The 20,538-nt window shown below is 49.6% G+C and overlaps 1 protein-coding gene across 1 annotated transcript in view; it reads left to right on the top strand.

The window, feature by feature from the left end:
- CACNA1C (calcium voltage-gated channel subunit alpha1 C) overlaps window positions 1-20,538 on the top strand; it is a 669,515-nt gene that overhangs the window by 438,777 nt on the left and 210,200 nt on the right. The gene's annotated exons all lie outside the window — the stretch shown is intronic.

Genomic DNA, 20,538 nt, shown 5'->3' with positions numbered 1-20,538 from the left:
GCAATCTCCTCTCTCAGCTCAGCAGGTAAAAATAGGAGGAAATTGGCTGCTTTTGAAATGTGAAAGAAAAATGTTAGGGAAGGAGAGTTTGACTCTGCTCTAGTGGCAAGTCAGGTAATTCCTTACAAGGAGGCAAATTTTCTGTTGGACAGGATGAAAATCTCTGCAGAACCACCTTACTGACTCTTTGCTGCAGAGCTGAGCTCTGCTGGAGTGTCAAAGCGTTCACAGGAGCACATCTCCTATCCTGCCTCAGTCTTAAAGGCTTTGCTTCATCCCAGTGTGAGTGCCAGGTGGCTTTGTCTCAGACTCATTCAGTTCACAGAGCTCTTAGAGCAGCTAGCCAGCTCTTAGGAGATGTCACATCAGCATTTTTCCTGGGCATTGTAGAAGGACTGAGCTTATTATTCACAAAATTCCCCTCAGTGTCCCATCAGCCAGGATTGCCAGGCTGCTCCCTGGTGCAGGCACCAAGAGCCCTCTCTGAGCACCCCTCAGCCTTGGAAAGTTCCAGCAGCAGATGCAAATCCAAATGCTGCACATGGAGTCACTGGGTGCTTTGTAATCAGCCTCTGCTGCTGTCCATTATTTCTTACTGTCTTGTTGCTTAAGAAGGAAAATCACACACACAGAATCACACAGAATTAACCAGGTTGGAAAAGGCCTCAGAGATCATGGAGTCCAACCTATCACCCAACACCATCTGATCAACTAAACCATGGCACCAAGGGCCTCATCCAGGCTCTTCCTAAACACCTCCAGGGATGGTGACTCCACCACCTCCCTGGGCAGCACATTCCAATGGCCAATCTCTCTTGCTGGGAAGAACTTCTTCCTAACATCCAGCCTCAACTTCCCCTGGCACAGCTTGAGACTGTGTCCTCTTGTTCTGGTGCTGGTTGCCTGGGAGAAGAGACCAGCCCCCACCTGGCTACAACCTCCCTTCAGGGAGTGGCAGAAAGCAAGAAGGTCTCCCCTGAGCCTCCTCTTCTGCAGGCTAATCAACCCCAGCTCCCTCAGCCTCTCCTCCCAGGGCTGTGCTCCAGACCCCTCCCCAGCTTTGTTGCCCTTCTCTGGACACCTTCCAGCAGCTCAACATCTTTCTTGATTTGAGGGGCCCAGAACTGGACACAGGACTCAAGGTGTGGCCTAACCAGTGCTGAGTACAGGGCACAATGACTTCCATTCTCCTGCTGGCCACACTGTTCCTGATGCAGGCCAGGATGCCCTTGGCCTTCTTGTCCACCTGGGCACACTGCAGGCTCATGTTCAGCCTACTATCAGCCAGTACCCCCAGGTCCCTTTCTGCCTGGCTGCTCTCAGCCACTCTGCCCCCAGCCTGTAGCACTGCCTGGGGTTGCTGTGGCCAAAGTGCAGCACCTGGCACTTGGACTTGTTAAATCTCATGCCCTTGCACTCTGCCCATCTATTCAGCCTGGCAAGGTCCCTCTCAGCCCCTCTGAAGTTTGTAACATCCTGTTGAAATGTTTCTAAGAAGATGTTGTCTTCCCTGTTATCTTTCTTTTGATCTGAGCAGATTTTCTTTCAGCTTTCCCTAATGGGGCTTTTTTTTTATCACTTTTCCTCAGTCAGTTACTGTCCTTCAGGGGCAGCTTTGTTTCTGAGTTAAACACAGTTCAGACAGTGCCCTTTTCCTCGAAGGGCTTTGTGTGGAATGTGCAGCTGGAGGAGGCCTGTGACACTGCATGCAAAGCTGCCCACTGGAGCCTCAGTTTTATGTGCCTGGTCTCTCCACTCCCCTGCACCTAAGCAACTGGATATGTAAATGGCAACAGAGCACAAAGCAAGTGCAAAATGCAGCCATGCATTCTTTCATCAGGCTAGTCACCCTTCTGGGCAGCAGAGCAGCTGGTCCTGAGATGTCCTGTGTCCAGCTTGCCCATTACAGCTTGAATTCTAGGATCAAGTGATTCTGTTTGGTCTACTCAATGGTTGTTAATAATGAGCAGCCTTAAGCCTGCCATCAGTCAGGGCTGGAGCAGATCCAGAGCACTAGCCTGTCCCTGGAAATGATGCCTGCAGTGGCACATAATAGGTTCACTGCCTCAAATGTAACTGACCAATCCTTGGTAGGCTTACCCACCCCTAGGCAAGAAAATGGTTTATTAGTCTACAGAAGTGCGGTAGAACTGCCACAGTGTAGTGGCACTGAGTCAGTGGAAACGTTGGGAGGCATCACATCCAGCAGAGAGTAGCAGGTGGAGAGATGCAGTGGGTTAAACAGGCTGTCCTGGAAGATCCTTCCATGGCTGAATCTATAAGGTCCTACTTCCAAGAGCCACTAACTGGGATTGAAACTGAAGCCTACAGACACCCTTACAATCTCCAGCATGAAATCAAAACACAACAAGCTGGACAAGGGACACGATTTACTGGCAGCACTGGCATATCTTGTGAGCTTTTCTCACACACACCCCCCACAGCCCATCACAGCTGATGAGGAAGATGATGTGAGGAATACAGAGAGATTGCCACCCAGTGAAAGACATTGAAGGCGGAGCTGCAACCCCCCAATTTTCCCCAGCTGTGTTTTCCCTTCCAGTCCTTTATTCCTGCAGCATTTAAGCTTGAATTAGTAAGGCTTGCCACACAAGAGAATGGGCTGATACTAAGAATATATCTGTCTACATGTTTCCATGATGTTTATTCTTCATTCCCTCCTCCTCCTCCCCCAAGAAAATGCTGGGCCTTTATTGTTGCTGGGGTGAGGGGTTTGGGTTTTTTCCCTCATCTTCTCGGCAGGGTTTTGCATGGCTGTGACAAATGTACAAAGCATGCAAAGATGAGCAACCCATCTCTGCCACTGCAGGGATTGTTTCCTCTCTGTTTGCTGGAACTGGGGGGGTGTGCTGTGAGGGGAGAGGGCCCACTGTTCAGAGGACTGAAGGGCACTGATAAAGCAGCATCCTTGAGTTGCATAAATGCTGATCTGCATCCCTTCTCCTTCCTCTCAAGAGCAGCTGCCGTGGTTGCCTGCTTTGAGAGCAGCAGCAGTGACTTGCTGGTTGCCACCTGTCACAAAAACCTGCCACTGAACCTGTGTTGGACTTGCTGTGTGAAATGAAGCTTTCATGGGCCCTTCAGACCTCAGCTTTGGACCTCTCAGTCCTCTTCCTCTATACAGAAAGAAACTTTCCATTAGAAATAAGATTGTTCAGGTTGGTCATGGGGAGGGGTTAATGGAGACCCTCTGCCCAGTGCTCCTGCGTGGGAAGGACCTCTTTAATGGCCCTGTCTCTCTGTTGCCCTTTCTCTTCCCTTTCTTCTTTTGTTCCTCCTTAACCTGTTTCCTAATTGCTGCTATCGAATCACCACAGAGACCTTCCTTGTCTTTAATCTTTTAGCTCAGAGCTATAAAATTAAGAACTAAGCTTCTGAGACACTTCTATGTGACTTCAGCTTTTGAGTGTCTCTGCTTGTGGGGGCACTGCTTGGGCCCTACTGCAGGGGTGGCAGGCACTGATGATTGTTGCCTTCTCAAACAATCATCTGGGGAGTTGTTAAGTGTGGACCCACATCCAGTTCACAAATATCAGACTTTGGTTCATCACCTAGACCTTGGGAAAGAAAGACTAGGGCAGTATGCCTCAAGTCAGCACATCGGTGATAGCTTTAGGACTGACTGGTTATAAAACTCAGCTGTGTATTGATGTTAATTTGTTTCAACATCTTGTTTTCAAACCAGAGGGCAATGCAACTAAACCTTCACTAGTCTTACTATGAGTGTGGCCTTTCTTGCCTGCAGAGATAAGCTGGTCCATTAATATTAACTTTATTCATTGATTTCAGTGGGATTTCTGCCTAAGCAGCACTCGAGGGCTTATGATGATGGATGGATCATACCAAAGGGTGTAGTCCAGCTGAGCCCATGGCCTCCACTAGAACACTCTTCTAACTTCAATCCTCTGAACTGCACCCAAATTGTAGGCCTAAAACTAATAGTGGGCACATCTACCTGAAGAAGCAATTGACCAGAAGTAGAAAATGAAGGATCACAGGCTCACAGGACGTTAGGAGCTGGATCCAGGGTTTGGGACTCACTCCCAGGAGGGTTTGACCAGAAGTGGACAAGAAAGGGTTTGGGACTCACTCCCAGGAGGGTTTGACCAGGAGTGGAAAAGAAAGGGTTGGGGCTCACTCACAGGAGGGTTTGGCCAGAAGTGGAAAAGAAAGGGTTGGGCTCACTCACAGGAGGGTTTGACCACAAGTGGAAAAGAAAGGGTTTGGGACTCACTCACAGGAGGGTTTGACCAGAAGTGGACAAGAAAGGGTTTGGGACTCACTCACAGGATGGTTTGACCAGAAGTGGACAAGAAAGGGTTTGGGACTCACTCACAGGAGGGTTTGACCACAAGTGGACAAGAAAGGGTTTGGGACTCACTCACAGGAGGGTTTGACCAGAAGTGGACAAGAAAGGGTTTGGGACTCACTTACAGGATGGTTTGACCAGAAGTGGACAAGAAAGGGTTTGGGACTCACTCACAGGAGGGTTTGACCAGAAGTGGAAAAGAAAGGGTTGGGGCTCACTCACAGGAGGGTTTGACCAGAAGTGGAAAAGAAAGGGTTTGGGACTCACTCACAGGAGTGTTTGCCACAGAACATCCACACTGTGGACTTTTAAAGCATATCTGGAACAGATCAGTCCTGGACATTGCACTGATCTCACCTGCTTGGTGTTGCTGATAAGGCTCAGAAGAGAAAGAGCAGAGTCTTCTTGCTAGTGGTTTCTCCAGCGAGCCTCTGGTGCTTATCCAGGCTCTGTGAGTGGCTGGTGAGCCCGTCAGATGAAGATTTATTAGCTGAGTGCTCTGAGTTCTAGACACTGTGCATTTGGTTGGAGAATTTGGGTTGTACTTTCACAACTGGGAGGTGGATTCCATCATCTGAAAGGCAGAATGGATTTCAAGGAATATCATAGGCTGGGAGAACTGCCTGCAAAAGAAACAAGTGCAGAAAAAAAAAGGGGGGGGAATTGACAGCCATGCCTCCACTTGTTAAAGAAGGTAGTGATTATCTGCAGCTTACAGTGCTGTCTTTCATCATCTTTATTTTTAAGGGCTTAATTAGCTATGTAAATCAAGGACTGGTGCTTGTGCATTCCTGTGCATGCAGCCATCAGTGCTGTTCAGAGGTACTTGCAGAATTTGCTCTCAGGGGATGAATAGCAGCAGTGATAAAACAGCAGCGCAGCGAAACAGGCAGGAAATCCTTTCTGGATCATCAGGCATGCAAATGTAAATACGAAACAGACACAGGCAGGAAGGGATAGCCCAGAATTCTGAGATGAAATGGCATTTTGAGACCTGGAAACTCACCGCCCATGGGGATATTTTGGTGCTCAAAATCAGCCCCGGATTCTTTTGGGAGTCCGTTTCCAGAACCTTTCAAAGATGAAAAGGTTATTAAGCAACTGAGCAGCAGTAAGAGATGGAACTGCTGCAGTTCCTCTTAATGCAAGACTTGCCAGCCCTGTGGCTCAGTAGCCTTGGGGGGTTGGGATGACTTTTCCCAAGATCAACCTTTTCCTTTTAAAGGGGAAAAAAATGCTACACAGACTTACGTCGAAGCAAGGCAGCCTACGTCAGGCTCTCCGACTTTTGTCTCTGGAGGCCTAAACTCAAGCCCTGATTAAGTCACACAAGTCCAGGTAATTGTTGGAGGTCACTGGATGGCATTTCTGCAAATTCACCCAGCAGATCCAGCCCACTCATGCAATCCATGGTGAGAGATGCAAGCCTCAGTGGGTGCTGTTACCTCTGCAGGGGCCTGACTTGGCAGAACACTGCAGGTGGATCAATTATATGACTCTCCTCTCAGTAGATCTGCTGTTCAGGAACCAAGAAGAGTAAACATCATAAGGCAAAAGTAGTGTCACTATTGAGAAGGGAAGAGGTAGGAAAAATCATGGCAGCTGTTTCAATAAGCAGGATGAATCAAGAGCAAGGGCTTGGCATACTAGGCTCCAAGCTGTGGCTGTGGAAAGTCCTGCAGACCTGCTCAGTCTGAGCCTATTGTCTTTGAGAGCTCTGCCTTGGTCAGTGCCTGGCTTGTCCTTCCCCATCTGGTCTGTGTGACACAGCCTCAGTGCAGAGAGAGGTGACCTAAGGCACCATTAAAACAGAACACAAAACCAAACCACAGAACCATCCCAACTTTTGAGAGGGAACAGTTTGGAGGGAACTATATACATCCTCAAAAGGCAACAGTTCCAGCACAGTCTGGAATGTGAGCTGCTTGCTCACTTGGCAATAAATGGGTTTTGATATCTTGCTTTTGGGTAATATCTTCTATGCTGAGCTGAACTGCAGTACATCTCATTGTTCTGTTGTACATATTCTGCCTGGAGAAGGAGATGGCAAAACAGGAGGCTTGTTTGAGCTCTGAATTTGTCTTTGATGTAAGGAAATCTCACAGTGTAGCTAATGTTTTCAGTGGGAGCTCAGAACCCCTGCAGAACACACTGCAGAGGTTCACAGACCCCCCAGTTTTCACAGGAAAAGAGAGAAGCTCCACAAGAAAGCACAAGGAGTACAGGTGGGATGGCAGGAAGTTTAAATTCCAGCTTCCTCATTATTTCCATTTTCCTTCCCCTAGCAGAGCTGACTGTGGGAATTTCCCAGGGTGCTTGCACAAACAAAGTCTAATATGCTGAGGTTTGGCCAGAAGAATCCATTTCTCAGACTGCTGGTTTGCCATGGCAATCCCTGGCCCTTTGGAGCAGTACTGCTGCTGATAAATGTTGCAGCTTTGTGAAAACAAAACCCAGGGGCACTGATGTTTTCTTTAAGCCAGTGGAGAGTCCAACGTTTTCTCCTCAGTTTTGAAATGCAGCCTGTGAAGGGAAATGCCAGTGGCCTCTGGCATCCCTTGGAATCACAGAGCAAACTTGTGTGAAGGCCATTTCAAATGACAGATGTAATTAAGATGGTAGTAAACACACCCAAGTAAACAGTGCCCCCCCCTACCTCCCCAGCAAGCACCAATTACTGTGCCATAGAAGTAAGGGATCAGCAGGCATTTTCCACACAAACAGCCTGCAGTGGGGAAAGAGTTCAACTCAATCATCCTGTGCCACAGACATTCTGACCTGCTGGTATTTGAATGCAAGTTTTAATTTGCTTCCCACTCTCATACAGGGACCTTAGGTTTCCCCTAATAGCTCAATCTGCTAAAGAACAGCTGACTGCAAAAACACCTCGGTGTGCACCTAAACCCAGACCAGCTGGAATATGGCTCTAGAAGTGTACCAGACAATGACATCACAGAATCACAGAACTGACAGGGTTGGGAGGGACCTGAAGGAACATTCAGTTCCAACCCCCCTGCCATAGGCAGGGACACTTCAGACTACAGCAGGTTGCTCACAGCCACATCCAGCCTGGCTGCAAACACCTCCAGGCAGGAGGCTTCCACCACCTCCCTGCGCAGCCTGTGCCAGGCTCTCACCACCCTCATGGGGAACAACTTCTTCCTCACATCCAATCTGAATCTACCCATTTCTAGGTTTGTTCCATTTCCCCCAGCCCTATCACTCCCTGACACCCTCAAAAGTCCCTCCCCAGCTTTCTTGTAGCCCCCTTCAGATCCTGGAAGGCCACAATTAGGTCTCCTTGGAGCCTTCTCCTCTCCAGACTGCACAACCCCAACTCCCTCAGTCTGTCCTCATAGCAGAGCAGCTCCAGCCCTCTGCTCCTCCTCGTGGCCCTTCTCTGGACACCTTCCAGCACCTCCAGATCCCTCCTGTACTAGAGGCTCCAGAACTGGACACAGTGCTCCAGGTGGGGTCTCAGGAGAATATGTAATGTTGTAGAGACCAATGGTTACATCCTGGAGGCTCAGATACACAGTGCAAGGACTCGGTGGCATTAGTAATCCAGGCCGAGGTGACTGAAATGGGTTTTATTGCGCCATGTCTCAGACCTTGCACGGTCTCTCCCAGCCAAGAAAGTGTGTGTACCCTTGAGAAGGTAGGGCCAGTGTTTAGTGAGTGATGAAAATATGACTCAGAGCTGTTACAAAGCATTGTAGCTGGTAGCAATGCAGTCCTGCTTGCTGTGTGCAACAAAAAGCAAATGCAGTTTGCTTCACATTTTTTATGTGTTCTTCACTGAAGGGAGTTCTTAGGACAGCAAAGTGACATTCCCCTGTGCTTGGCTAATTTCAGAGAAGCTCAAACAGCTCTTTTACAGGGTAGCACTTTGAAGTCAGGGAGCTGATGTGGGTACAAGGCCATGCTTGAGAAGAACAGGCTGCCCAGGGGGGTGGTAGAAGCTCCTGGAGGTTTTTAAGGCCAGGCTGGATGTGGCTCTGAGCAACCTGATCTAGCATGAGGTGTCCCTGCCCATGGCAGGGGGGTTGGAACTGGATGATCCTTGAGGTCCTTTCCTTCCCTGACAGTTCTGTGATTCTCTGGTTCTCCACTCTAGCTTTGTTCTTGCACATGTTGCAGCAGCCTTTTAGGGCTCCTCTGCAGTACCCCTGCCTTAACACAGTCTCCCCAGGACGTTCATGCCAGTCAAGGTGTATCTTTTGCATGTCATGGCTTTGACCCAATTCTTGGCTGAGCTCAGTCTTTGCTGTAGTGCTGTGTGGCAAGAGCTTGGTCAGGTCTGGGTATTTTCACTCTCTTGTCGAGATTGGGAAGCATAGCAGTGAACTGTAGCTATGCCTAAAGCTTCTCTAAAGGAAACCAGGGGTTGTGGTTCACCTGGATCAGAGCAAGTGTGCTTGGGTAAGCTAACCTAACAGCAGATTCAACCTTGTAAGCAGAGGTGAAGCAGCAACCTTGGCAGACTTCATCATCTCACATCTGTCTGCCCCCTTCCCCTTTTCTCTTCTGGACACATCTTCCTTCGCTGCAGTTTCTTGGATGCTTTCTCAAGGGCTCTCTGTGGAAATTAATCTCTTTCCTTGATGTTTCTGTTGACCTCCTCAAGGCAGTCCTTCCTCAGTTAATGTCCCCATTTAGCTCCTGCAGAGGCTTCTGTACAAGTTGCCGACATCTCTAGCTTAGAGTGCACTTTTCATTTGTTCTTTCCATCACTACAGAGCATCCAGAACAACTGGGGAGCCAAGGCGCAGATAGGAAGCTTACTCTTCTGCCCACTGCCCACATAGAATCATATCATCAGTAAGGTTGGAAGAGACTTCAGGGATCATCAAGTCCAACCTGTCACCCAACACCTCATAACTACTAAACCATGGCACCAAGTGCCACATCCAATCCCCTCTTGAACACCTCCAGGGACGGGGACTCCACCACCTCCCTGGGCAGCACATTCCAATGACGAACGACTCACTCAGTGAAGAACTTTCTCCTCACCTCCAGCCTAAACTTCCCCGGGCGCAGCTTGAGACTGTGTCCTCTTGTTCTGGTGCTGGTTGCCTGGGAGAAGAGACCAACCCCCTCCTGGCTACAACCTCCCTTCAGGTAGTTGTAGAGAGCATGTGAGGCATGTTGCCTACATGGTTTGCTTTTGTCCCACAGCGACCATAGAGCAGAACAATCTCCCTGAAGCCTTTTCTGCCCTAGCTCATGATCTCTGTGCACTTCTCTTCAGCCAGTTCTGTCTGGAGGCACTGTGAGCAAAGGTTATACATGTCTGCATGTACATGGAGAAGGTATGGATAGAATCTGTAGAATCCCATAATTGAACTAACACACAGCGAGGAGAGCTTTAAACCCAAGTGCCGGGAGAGAACAAATGAGCTTAATGCTTGCCTTCTGCCTCGATGCTTCAAAATAAAAGAACTGTGATTGCCCAAACAAATCATTCCTGAGGATCCACTGATGAAGTGCTGCTTCTTTCTTTGAGCTTCATCAGTCCAGAGTGAAGCTGGATTGAGCACTCTGCTCCGTGCCTTGCATCCATCCGATATTGCCAGCTATAAAACGTGGCCTGCATTAGGAATAGTGTGGCCAGCAGGAGCAGGGAGGTCATTGTGCCCCTGGACTCTGCATTGGTTAGGCCACACCTTGAGTCCTGTGTCCAGTTCTGGGCCCCTCAGTTTAGGAAGGACATCGAGACACTTGAAGGTGTCCAGAGAAGGGCAACAAGGCTGGGGAGAGGCCTTGAGCACAGCCCTGTGAGGAGAGGCTGAGGGAGCTGGGGTTGTTTAGCCTGGAGAAGAGGAGGCTCAGGGGTGACCTCATTGCCCTCTACAACTACCTGAAAGGTGGTTGTAGCCAGGTGGGGGTTGGTCTCTTCTCCCAGGCAAGCAGCACCAGAACAAGGGGACACAGTCTCAAGCTGTGCCAGGGGAGGTTTAGACTCAAGGTGAGGAGAAAGTTCTTCACTGAGCGAGTCGTTCGTCATTGGGATGTGCTGCCCAGGGAGGTGGTGGAGTCACCGTTCCTGGAGGTGTTGAAGAGGAGATTGGATGTGGCACTTGGTGCCATGGTCTAGTCACGAGGTCTGTGGTGATAGGTTGGACTTGATGATCCTTGGGGTCTCTTCCAACCTTAGTGATACTGTGTGATACTGTGATACTGTGAGACTGTGACCTAATTCAGAGCAGCCGTAAGGAACAGCTGTGCCTTGCGGTCCCTTTAAGATGACTAAGATGTTGATGCTTAGCAAAAATCCTGCCCAGAATAAAAGCAAAGGCAGCTGGGGTCCTTTGCTTATATTTGAAGCCATTCAGAAGCAGTCTTATTCCATTGTTTCTCAGTCTCATAAAAGCATATTTAGTTTAGTTCAGGGTTTTTTTGGGGGGAGGGGTTGGTTTTTTGGGTTGGGGTTTTTTGTTGGGTTGGGTTTTGTTTGGGTTGGGTTTGGTTGGTTTGGGGTTTTTGCTTACTACAATATTTGGAGTTTTGGTTTTTGGGGTTTTTTTCCCTACCTCTGTCCTTTTGCCTTGAGTCAGCTCTGAGACCTTAAATCCCTACTCCTTGTCACTTGTCTTAAAGGAAGGGCTCAGGAAGGCTGAAAGACTCTTTCGGGTTGGCAAGACAAGTGATAGCACTTCTCATGGTGCACTCAAATGTCCACAGTGAAATGGTTACCTCTTTTTGCCATTTATTTTAGCCACTCTGTGCATTCAGCTTCTAATTTTCCCCAGGGAAATCCTTCTGTATTTCTCTCAGTCCTGTGCTCCATACTATTCAAGCAAACATCTTATGCATATCAGCTCATTTCTGCTGGGAACAATAACATTTGCCCCTTAACTTCACTGGAATTATTCAGAGCCCCTAAATTATGCACACACATGAGTGATGAATTAAAACCCAATCAAGCAAAGGCTATTAATGAGACTGAAATTATTGAAGGGTCTCTAAGGTGCAATCTTCATCCTCAGGATGACAATGCATTAAGTTGAAATCCAGCCTTAAAGATCTAGGATGGGCACTAGGAAATGCAATCCTTTCCTTGCTCCTTTTGTGAATGGTGAAATCAGAAGGATACATCCTGTGTATGGCCTTGCAAGGGGCAACCCTGGCAATCCAAGGAACAATCCTCACTACCAATGCAGACCAGGGGAAGGGATGCTGATGGATGAGAAGCCCCACAGGAGCAGGCAGTGTGAGCCTGCGGCACAGAAGGCAGATCACAGCCTCGGCGGCATCCAAAGCAGCATTGCCAGCACAGGAGGGGATTCTGCCACTTTACTCTGCTCTGGTGGGACCACATCTGGAGTATGGTGTCCAGCTCTGGAGCCCTCAATATAGGAAGGACATGGACCTGATGGAGCAGGTCCAGAGGAGGGCCACGAAAATGATCAGGGGGTTGGAGCAGCTCTGCTACAAGGACAGGCTGAGGGAGCTGGGGGTGTTCAGCCTGGAGAATAGAATAGAATAGAATAGAATAGAATAGAATAGAAATAGAAATAGAATAGAATAGAATAGAATAGAATAGAATAGAATAGAATAGAATAGAATAGAATAGAATAGAATAGAATAGAATAGAATAGAATTAACCAGGTTGGAAGAGACCTTCGAGATCATCATGTCCAACCTATCATCCGACACCACCTAATCAACTAAACCATACAACCAAGCATCCTGTCAAGCCTCGCCCTGAACACCCCCAGCGTCGGTGACCCCACCACCTCCTCAGGCAGCCCATTCCAATGGGCAATCACTCTCTCTGTGTAAAACTTCCTCCTAACCTCCAGGCTCCAGGGAGACCTAATAGCAGCCTGCCAGTACCTGAAGGGGGCTACAAGAAGGATGGAGAGAGACTGTTTGCAAAGGCCTGCAGGGACAGGACCAGGGGCAATGGCTTCAAAGTAGAGCAGAGCAGATTTAGGCTGGATGTTAGGAACATCAGGTTGGTGGAAGACAGGAACAGGTTGCCCAGGGAGGTGGTTTGTTCCCCACCCTTGGAGATATTCAAGGTGAGGCTGGACAGGGCTCTGGGCATCCTGATCAAGTTCAGGATGTCCCTGCTGACTGCAGGGGGGGTTGGCCTGGATGAGCTGTGGAGGTCCCTTCCAAGCCAGACCATTCTGTGATTCAAAAGGTGTACATGGAGAGCAGCCAGGAATTTCTCAAGTGAAACTGCCTTTTTCATGCCTTGTTTTGACATGGCATGCAGCAGCCTCTCGTGATTCAGACTCCAAGAGCAGGATTTTGGTGCTAAAGAAGCAATCCTGTAGTTTGCCCTACAGGTTGCAAAAGGTGCTTGTGGAGCTTAACACACAGAGAAAGACCATTTCAGTGCTGTGTCCTGTTTCACTGCACCTTTCCTTCTGTGTTACCTCATTGAAAGTCCTCTGGGGCTCCTCCTCTGCATTTGTGGCTTTGTGAAATTGTGAATTACTACAAATATTTTCCTTCTCCACAGCAACATTAAGAGTGGTGAGGCTTGCAAGAGGTTGCAAAACATGTGACATGGATGTATCACTAAAAGTTGCAATGCAATTGCAATGCATAATTTCCTTGTTGAAAGCAACATTAAGAGTAGCAGGGGGAGGGGAGAGGAGAGGAGAGGTTTGGAGAGGAGAGGTTCAGAGAGGAGAGGAGAGGTTCGGAGAAGAGAGGTTCGGAGAGGAGAGGAGAGGAGAGGTTTGGAGAGGAGAGGTTGAGGAGAGGTTCGGAGAGGAGAGGAGAGGTTAGGAGAGGAGAGGAGAGGAGAGAAGAGGAGAGGAGAGGAGAGGAGAGGAGAGGAGAGGAGAGGAGAGGAGAGGAGAGGAGAGGAGAGGAGAGGAGAGGAGAGGAGAGGAGAGGAGAGGAGAGGTTCGGAGAGGAGAGGCGAGGGGCAGAGGGGAGGGGAGGGGAGGGGAGGGGGAGGGGGAGGGGAGGGGAGGGGAGGGGGAGGGGAGGGGAGAGGTTCAGAGAGGAGAGGAGAGGAGAGGAGAGGACGAGGTTTCAGAGAGGAGAGGAGAGGGAGAGGAGAGGAGAGGGGAGGGGGAGGGGAGGGGAGAGGTTCAGAGAGGAGAGGAGAGGTTCGGAGAGAGAGGTTCAGAGAGGAGAGGAGAGGAGAGGTTGGAGGAGGGAGAGGATTCGGAGAGGGAGAGGAGAGGGGAGGGGGAGGGGAGGGAGAGGTTCAGAGAGGAGAGGAGAGGTTCGGAGAGGAGAGGAGAGGAGAGGTTCGGAGAGGAGAGGAGAGGTTCGGAGAGGAGAGGTTCGGAGAGGAGAGGAGAGGAGAGGTTCGGAGAGGAGAGGTTCGGAGAGGAGAGGTTCGGAGAGGAGAGGTCGGAGAGGAGAGGAGAGGAGAGGTTCGGAGAGGAGAGGTTCGGAGAGGAGAGGTTCGGAGAGGAGAGGAGAGGAGAGGTTCGGAGAAGGTAGAGGTTTCGGAGAGGAGAGAGGAGAGGAGAGGAGAGGAGAGGAGAGGAGAGAGGAGGAGAGGGAGAGGGAGGAGAGGGAGAGGAGAGGAGAGAATCAATAAGGTTGGAAAAGACCTTTGAGATCATCAATTCCAACCTATCACCCAACACCATCTGATCAACTAAAGCATGGCACCAAGCACCCCATCCAGTCTCTTCCTAAACACCTCCAGGGATGGTGACTCCACCACCTCCCTGGGCAGCACATCCCAATGGCCAATCTCTCTTGCTGGGAAGAACTTCTTCCTAACATCCAGCCTAACACTGCTCCATCTTCATGCAGCACTTGTGATAAATCCATGCATTTAGTTTTGCTACTTATTGTGAGCCAAACTGCTCTGAATGTAGCCATTAACAAGGAAATTATGTGTTGCAAGTCACAGTGTCCAGTGACAAGTCCATGTCTTTAATTTTGCACCTTATTGTAAGCCCCACCACTCTTAATGTTAATGTTGCTCTTAACAAGGAAATGATTTACTGTCATTGAGAACTTTTTGTGATAAAAAAAATTGTCTCCAGTTCTGGGCTCCTCAGTTTAGGAAAGATGTTGAGCTGCTGGAAGGTGTCCAGAGAAGGGCAACAAAGCTGGGGAGGGGTCTGGAGCACAGCCCTGTGAGGAGACGCTGAGGGAGCTGGGGTTGTTTAGCCTGGAGAAGAGGAGGCTCAGGGGAGACCTTATTTTCTCTACAACTACCTGTCTTATTGCTGTGCACCACCCAAAAGAGCTTGGCCTCCTCTCCTTGACACCCACCCCTCAGATATTGATAGGCACTGATCAGATCCCCTCTCAGCCTTCTCTTCTCCAGACTAAAGAGCCCCAGGGCTCTCAGTCTCTCTTCACAGGGGAGGTGCTCAATCCCCTAAGCATCCTCCTGGCTCTTTATTGCACTCTCTCCAGCAGGTCTCTGTCTCTCTTGAACTGAGGAGCCCAGAAGTGGACACAGTACTCCAGGTGTGGTCTCAGCAGGGCAGAGCAGAGGGGCAGCAGAACCTCCCCAGCCCTGCTGGCCACACTTCTCTTGCTGCACCCCAGGATCCCATTGTCTCTCTTGGCCACCAGGGCACATTGCTGTCCCATGCAGAACTTGCTGCCCACCAGCACTCCAAGGTCTTTCTCCATGGAGCTGCTCTCCAGCAGGGCAGTCCCTAACCTGCACTGGTGCCTGCTGCTGTTCCTCCCCAGGTGCAGGACCCTGCAGTTGTCCTTACTGAACTCCATGAGGTTTGCCTGCACCCAGCTCTCAGCCTGTTGAGAGAAAGGAGTCAAACCTTCCCCTCACAAATCCTCTACCTGCTCTACTAGCAAGAACCTTCAAGGGATATACTGCAGGTACCGCAGAGCCAAGGTGTCCTTAAGCTCAGATCAGCTCTGCAGTTGAGATGTTAACCAGAGGGGAATGATTCATTGAACAAATAGTTTCTCTTTTTACCTTTTCTTTTTTTTTCTGCAGGGCAGCCTCAAAATCTTGCCAGGTGACATCCAAGCTGTGAGCTGGATGTGCTCAGAGACTGCTAGCAATGTTCTTTTTCTCCTTCAGGATCACTGTATTGTTCCTCAGCTGTTTCTGCTGATGCAATATACCCCTAGTGTCAGGAGAGGTGGAAAAATTAATCTTTCAAAGTTCTGCTTCTTCACTGGACAAATTTATCTTGATCCTTTCTGGGGAAATCACCCCACCAGAGTTAATTGCAATCATAGAATCACAGAACTGTCAGGGTCAGAAGGGACCTCAAGGGTCAGCCAGTTCCAACCCCCCTGCCATGGCCAGGGACACCTCACACTACAGCAGGTTGCTCACAGCCACATCCAGCCTGGCTGCAAACACCTCCAGGGATGAGGCTTCCACCACCTCCCTGGGCAGCCTGTGCCAGGCTCTCACCACCCTCATGGGGAACAACTTCTTCCTTACATCCAATCTGAATCTACTCATTTCTAGTGTTCCTCCACTTCTTCCTCCTAATATCTATTCTAAATCTCCCATCCTCTAGTTTGGATCCATTCCCCCAGTCCTATCACTACCCAGCACCCTAAGAAGTCCCTCCCCAGCTTTCTTGGAGCCCCCTTCAGATCCTGGAAGGCCACAAGAAGGTCTCCTCAGAGCCTTCTCCTCTCCAGACTGAACAACCCCAACTCCCTCAGTCTGTCTCCATAGCAGAGCAGCTCCAGCCCTCTGCTCATCCTCGTGGCCCTTCTCTGGACACCTTCCAGCACCTCCAGATCCTTCCTGTAATAGAGGCTCCAGAACTGGACACAGAGCTCCAGCTGTGGTCTCAGCAGAGCAGAGCAGAGGGGCAGAATCCCCTCCCTTGCCCTGCTGGCCACACTTCTCTTGCTGCAGCCCAGGCTCTGCTTGGCTCTCTGGGCTGCAATTGCTCACTGCTGGCTCCTGTTGAGCTTCTCCTCCCCCAGCACCCCCAAGGCCTTTTCTTCAGGGCTGCTCTCAAGCCAGTCCCTGCCCAGCCTGGGATTGCCATACCCAGAAGCAGGACCCTGCACTTGGTCTGCAGTGTTGAGAGAACAGTCTTAAGCTGAGCATTGCAAAGCTATAATCATTACATCAGTTAAGGATGCTTGGCAAAGGAAGAGCTCTTCCCTAGTCCTCAAGGTCCACCAGACCTCAAATATCAGAAATTCTCTCTTTCAGTCATGACACTGAGTGGACTCTTGGACAGTACCCAGCAAGGCAAGGTGGCATTCCACTTTTCAGACTGGAAAGATGAAGCATAGTAAGGCAAAATTATGTCCCCACAGTGCCAGAGAGTGTGTGTGTGACAAATCATGAGAAGGAATCTAAGTTCCTTACTCTGAGCTCTTTTAGAGATGATGAATTAGTGTGCAGGTATGTGCCAGCTTCCTCACCTCTCCGAGCAGCGAGGTGTGAGCTGGTGAGGTGTGAGGTGTGAAAGGTCAGGCAGTTTGACCCAGAAAATGCAATTCTTTCTATAAATGACAAGCCTGCAGGTTCCCAGCAGTGCTCTGCTTCCAGCTGACCTAGCCAGTGGCCCAGACATGCTTAAGCAGACATCAGGTTGCAATCACTTTGTCTGCTGTAGCTGGAATATTATCATTCACATATTATGGCTGTGAGCAACCTGCTGTAGTGTGAGGTGTCCCTGCCCATGGCAGGGGGGTTGGAAGTGGCTGATCCTTGAGGTCCCTTCCAGCCCTGACAGTTCTGTGGTTCTGTATCTGCTGGCTGTTCAGAACTGGAGAAGGTGATCCACCTTTTCTGGTGAGATTCCTGAGATTAACAGCAAACACTCACCAGAGAGCTGAACTTTGGGGTCTAGTTTTCTGTGCTCAGCAGTGTGCAAATGCTGACTCCTTCTGACCTTGTCCTGACCCTCTGCAGTGCCTCCAGTTCAATAGCATCCTTAGGGCAAATCAGCTCTAGCACCTAAGCTGTGCTTGCAGTAAAAGCCTGCAGCTGCATCCAGCAGGACACACGTGGTTGGTAGCTGCAGGATTCCCAGACATTTGGAAGGATGCAATCTTTGCCAAGAATTTAATGGTTCTCAAAGGTTCATCCCTTGTGGTTATGGTTTTCTGTAAGCCTATTCCTCCCCTCCCCCAGCCTCTGCCCAGTTTCTCTGTATTTCCCCTGCAGATGTTTTTCAGGACCAGTGAGCTCCCAGTGTACTGGGTGCCTAGGAAGGAGTTGTTTTTATCGTGGTTTGCTGAAGACCTAATCTTCCATCACATTTAACATCTAGTCCTGTGGCTCAGTCCCTCAAACAAAATCTCACCTTCTGCTAAATGAAATGAGAGGTGAGATCCCCAAGCATAGGGAGCCCATCAACAGAGAGAAAGACTCAGCTGCCTGACAAAACCTGATGGTTTCTCTACACTCAAGGAGCTAGCACTGCCTCTCAGCTGCTCAGTTATACAGAATACAGAATTAACCAGGCTGGAAAAGAACTTTGAGATCACCAAGTCCAACCTAGCACCCAACACCATCTAATCAACTCAACCATGGCACCAAGTGCCTCTCCACTCTCTTATTAAACACCTCCAGTGTTAAGTGGTGACTCCACCACCTCCCTGGGCAGCACATCCCAATGGCCAATCTCTCTTTCTGTGAAGAACTTTCTCCTCACCTCCAGCCTAAACCTCCCCTGGCACAGCTTGAGACTGTGTCCTCTTGTTCTGGTGCTGGCAGTGAAGGAACACTGACCCCATCACCTCCCTGAGCAGCCCATTCCAATGGGCTATCTCTCTGTCTGTGAAGAACTTCCTTCTAAGATCAAGCCTAAACTTCCCCCCTGCACAGCTTGAGACTGTGTCCTCTTGTTCTGGTGCTGCTTGCCTGGGAGAAGAGACCAACCCCCACCTGGCTACAACCTCCCTTCAGGGAGTTGGAGAGAGCAAGAAGGTCTCCCCTGAGCCTCCTCTTCTCCAGGCTAAGCAACCCCAGCTCCCTCAGCCTCTCCTCCCAGGGCTGTGCTCCAGACCCCTCCCCAGCCTCATTGCCCTTCTCTGGACACCTTCCAGCACCTCAACATCTTTCTTGATTTGAGGGGCCCAGAACTGGACATATAAAAAGGAGATGAAAAGCTGACCTCCTAAACGTTCAGTCTGAGGAGTCCCAAGTGCTTTGCTGTCCCAGAATGTAGGTCTAGTTTTCAGGACTGGTTTGTGCTGATGCCAGCTGGTGCCATCGTTATGCAATTGTGCAGGGCTGGGAATAGCCACTGCCCTACACTCCAGTTTTAGACTTTACCAGGCCACGGTGGAAGCTTCTTGCCATCTGGAAATTTCTTTGTGCCAGAGCAGTACAAAAGGCAGCCTGACATGCACCAGAATTCTGCACCCAGCATTTACTGTTCAGGATTGATTTGTCTTACAGCATTGAGGAGTTCTGCTTTCCCAGAACTCCAGCTGGGCAATCAAAGCTGATTTTCCTAGCTGCCAAAAAAAAGAGAACCTAACCCCAAACCCAACCAAACAAAAAATAAACAATCAAAACCACCCCAAAACAAAATGCCAAACACAACAAAACCCCAACCCAACCCAACCCAAACAACCCCCAAACCAACCAACCAAAACCAGCCAACCCCCCCCTGTTGATAAATACCATACCTCTGAGGCTCTATCTGTCATGATTAGAGGGGAGTTGAGTCATCCTCCTGCCTGTGCTGGTAAATTCTTCTGGTAGTTTTTCAGAGCCATCCATACTCATTGGGGCGGTTTGCTTCATACAGAGAGTAGAATTCTTTGTAAACAGGAGACAATCATAGAATGCCTTGAGTTGGAAAGGAGCTTAAAGATCATCTGGTTCCACATCCCCCCCTGCAGTGAGCAGGGACATCCTGAACTGGATCAGGTTGCTCAGAGCCCTGTCCAGCCTGACCTTGAGTGTATCCAGGGATGGGACATCTACCACCTCTCTGGGAAACCTGGTTCAGAATACAGAATTAACCAGGTTGGAAAAGACCTTTGAGATCACTGAGCCCAACCTATCACCCAGCACCATCTAATTAACTAAACCATGGCACTGAGTGCTTCATCCAGTCTTACTTTAAACACCTCCAGGGATGGTGACTCCACCACCTCCCTGGGCAGCACATCCCAATGGCCATTCTCTCTTTCTGGGAAGAATTTCTTCCTCACCTCCAGCCTAAACCTCCCCTGGCATAGCACTTTCAGTGCTTCACTGCTCTGTGTAAAAATTCATTCCTTCTATCTAGTCTGAATCAACCCTCTTTTAGTTTAAAACCATCACCCCTTGTCCTATTGCAGTGGGCCCTGCAAGAAGACCCACAATCAAACCTGTCCCCATCACTCATACAGGGCTCTCTTAAGCATTGAGAAGCCAGAGCCTGCTCTTCTCCAGGCTGACCAACCCCACTGCTCTCAGCCTTTCTTCACAGGGGAGCTGCTCCAGCCCTCTGATCATTTTTGTGATCCTCCTCTGAATCTGCTCCAACAGGTTCAGGTCCTTCTTGTGCTGAGGACTCCAGTGCTGGACACAATACTCCAGTCAGGGTCTCACTAGAGTGGAGCAGAGGAGCAGAATCACCTCCCTCAACCAGTTGGCCAACCTTGTTTTGTTGCAGGCCAGGAATACAGTTGGCCTTTTTGGCTTGTGAGCTCACACTGCTGGCTCGTGCCCAGCTTTTCATCCATCATAACTCCAAGTCCCTGCCCATCAAATCCATCTCTCCAGTTTAGAGAAAATGATACTGTGGGGAGCCAAGCCAGTGGCCCTGCAGAGACCCAGCTAGATGGCATACATAGCTCTTCCCTAGCCTACTGATGGAATAGAATAGAATAAACCAGGTTGGAAGAGACCTTCAAGATCATCGTGTCCAGCCTATCATCCAACACCACTCCCTCGTAGAAGACCACGAGGCCAGGCAGATAAGAAGTCATGCTGGCTGTCACCTCCCTGTCTTCCATGTTTCTTAGTATGACTTGTAGGAGAGTCTGTTCCATGATCCTCCCAAGCACAGAGGTGAGGCTGACAGGCAGATAGTTTCCAGGGATGCTCCTTTCCACCCCTTTGAAAATGCGTGCAGTTTTGCCTTGTCCAACCTGCAGGGACTTCACTTGACTGCAGGGCTTTTCAGATACCATGGAGGGTGGCTTGACAGCAACATCAGCCAATTTCCTCAGGACTCTGGGGTGCATCAGGTCCCAGAGGCATGTATTTTCACATTCTTCAGGTGGCCACAAACCTGATCTTCCCTTACAGCAGGAAGGACTTTGCACCTCTAGTCCCTGTCTTGCACTCTGTCACCTTGGGAGGT

The sequence above is a fragment of the Dryobates pubescens genome, chromosome 15 (genome assembly GCF_014839835.1).
Source record: "Dryobates pubescens isolate bDryPub1 chromosome 15, bDryPub1.pri, whole genome shotgun sequence".
Taxonomy (NCBI): Eukaryota; Metazoa; Chordata; class Aves; order Piciformes; family Picidae; genus Dryobates; species Dryobates pubescens.
This window is presented reverse-complemented; position numbering and strand designations above follow the sequence as displayed.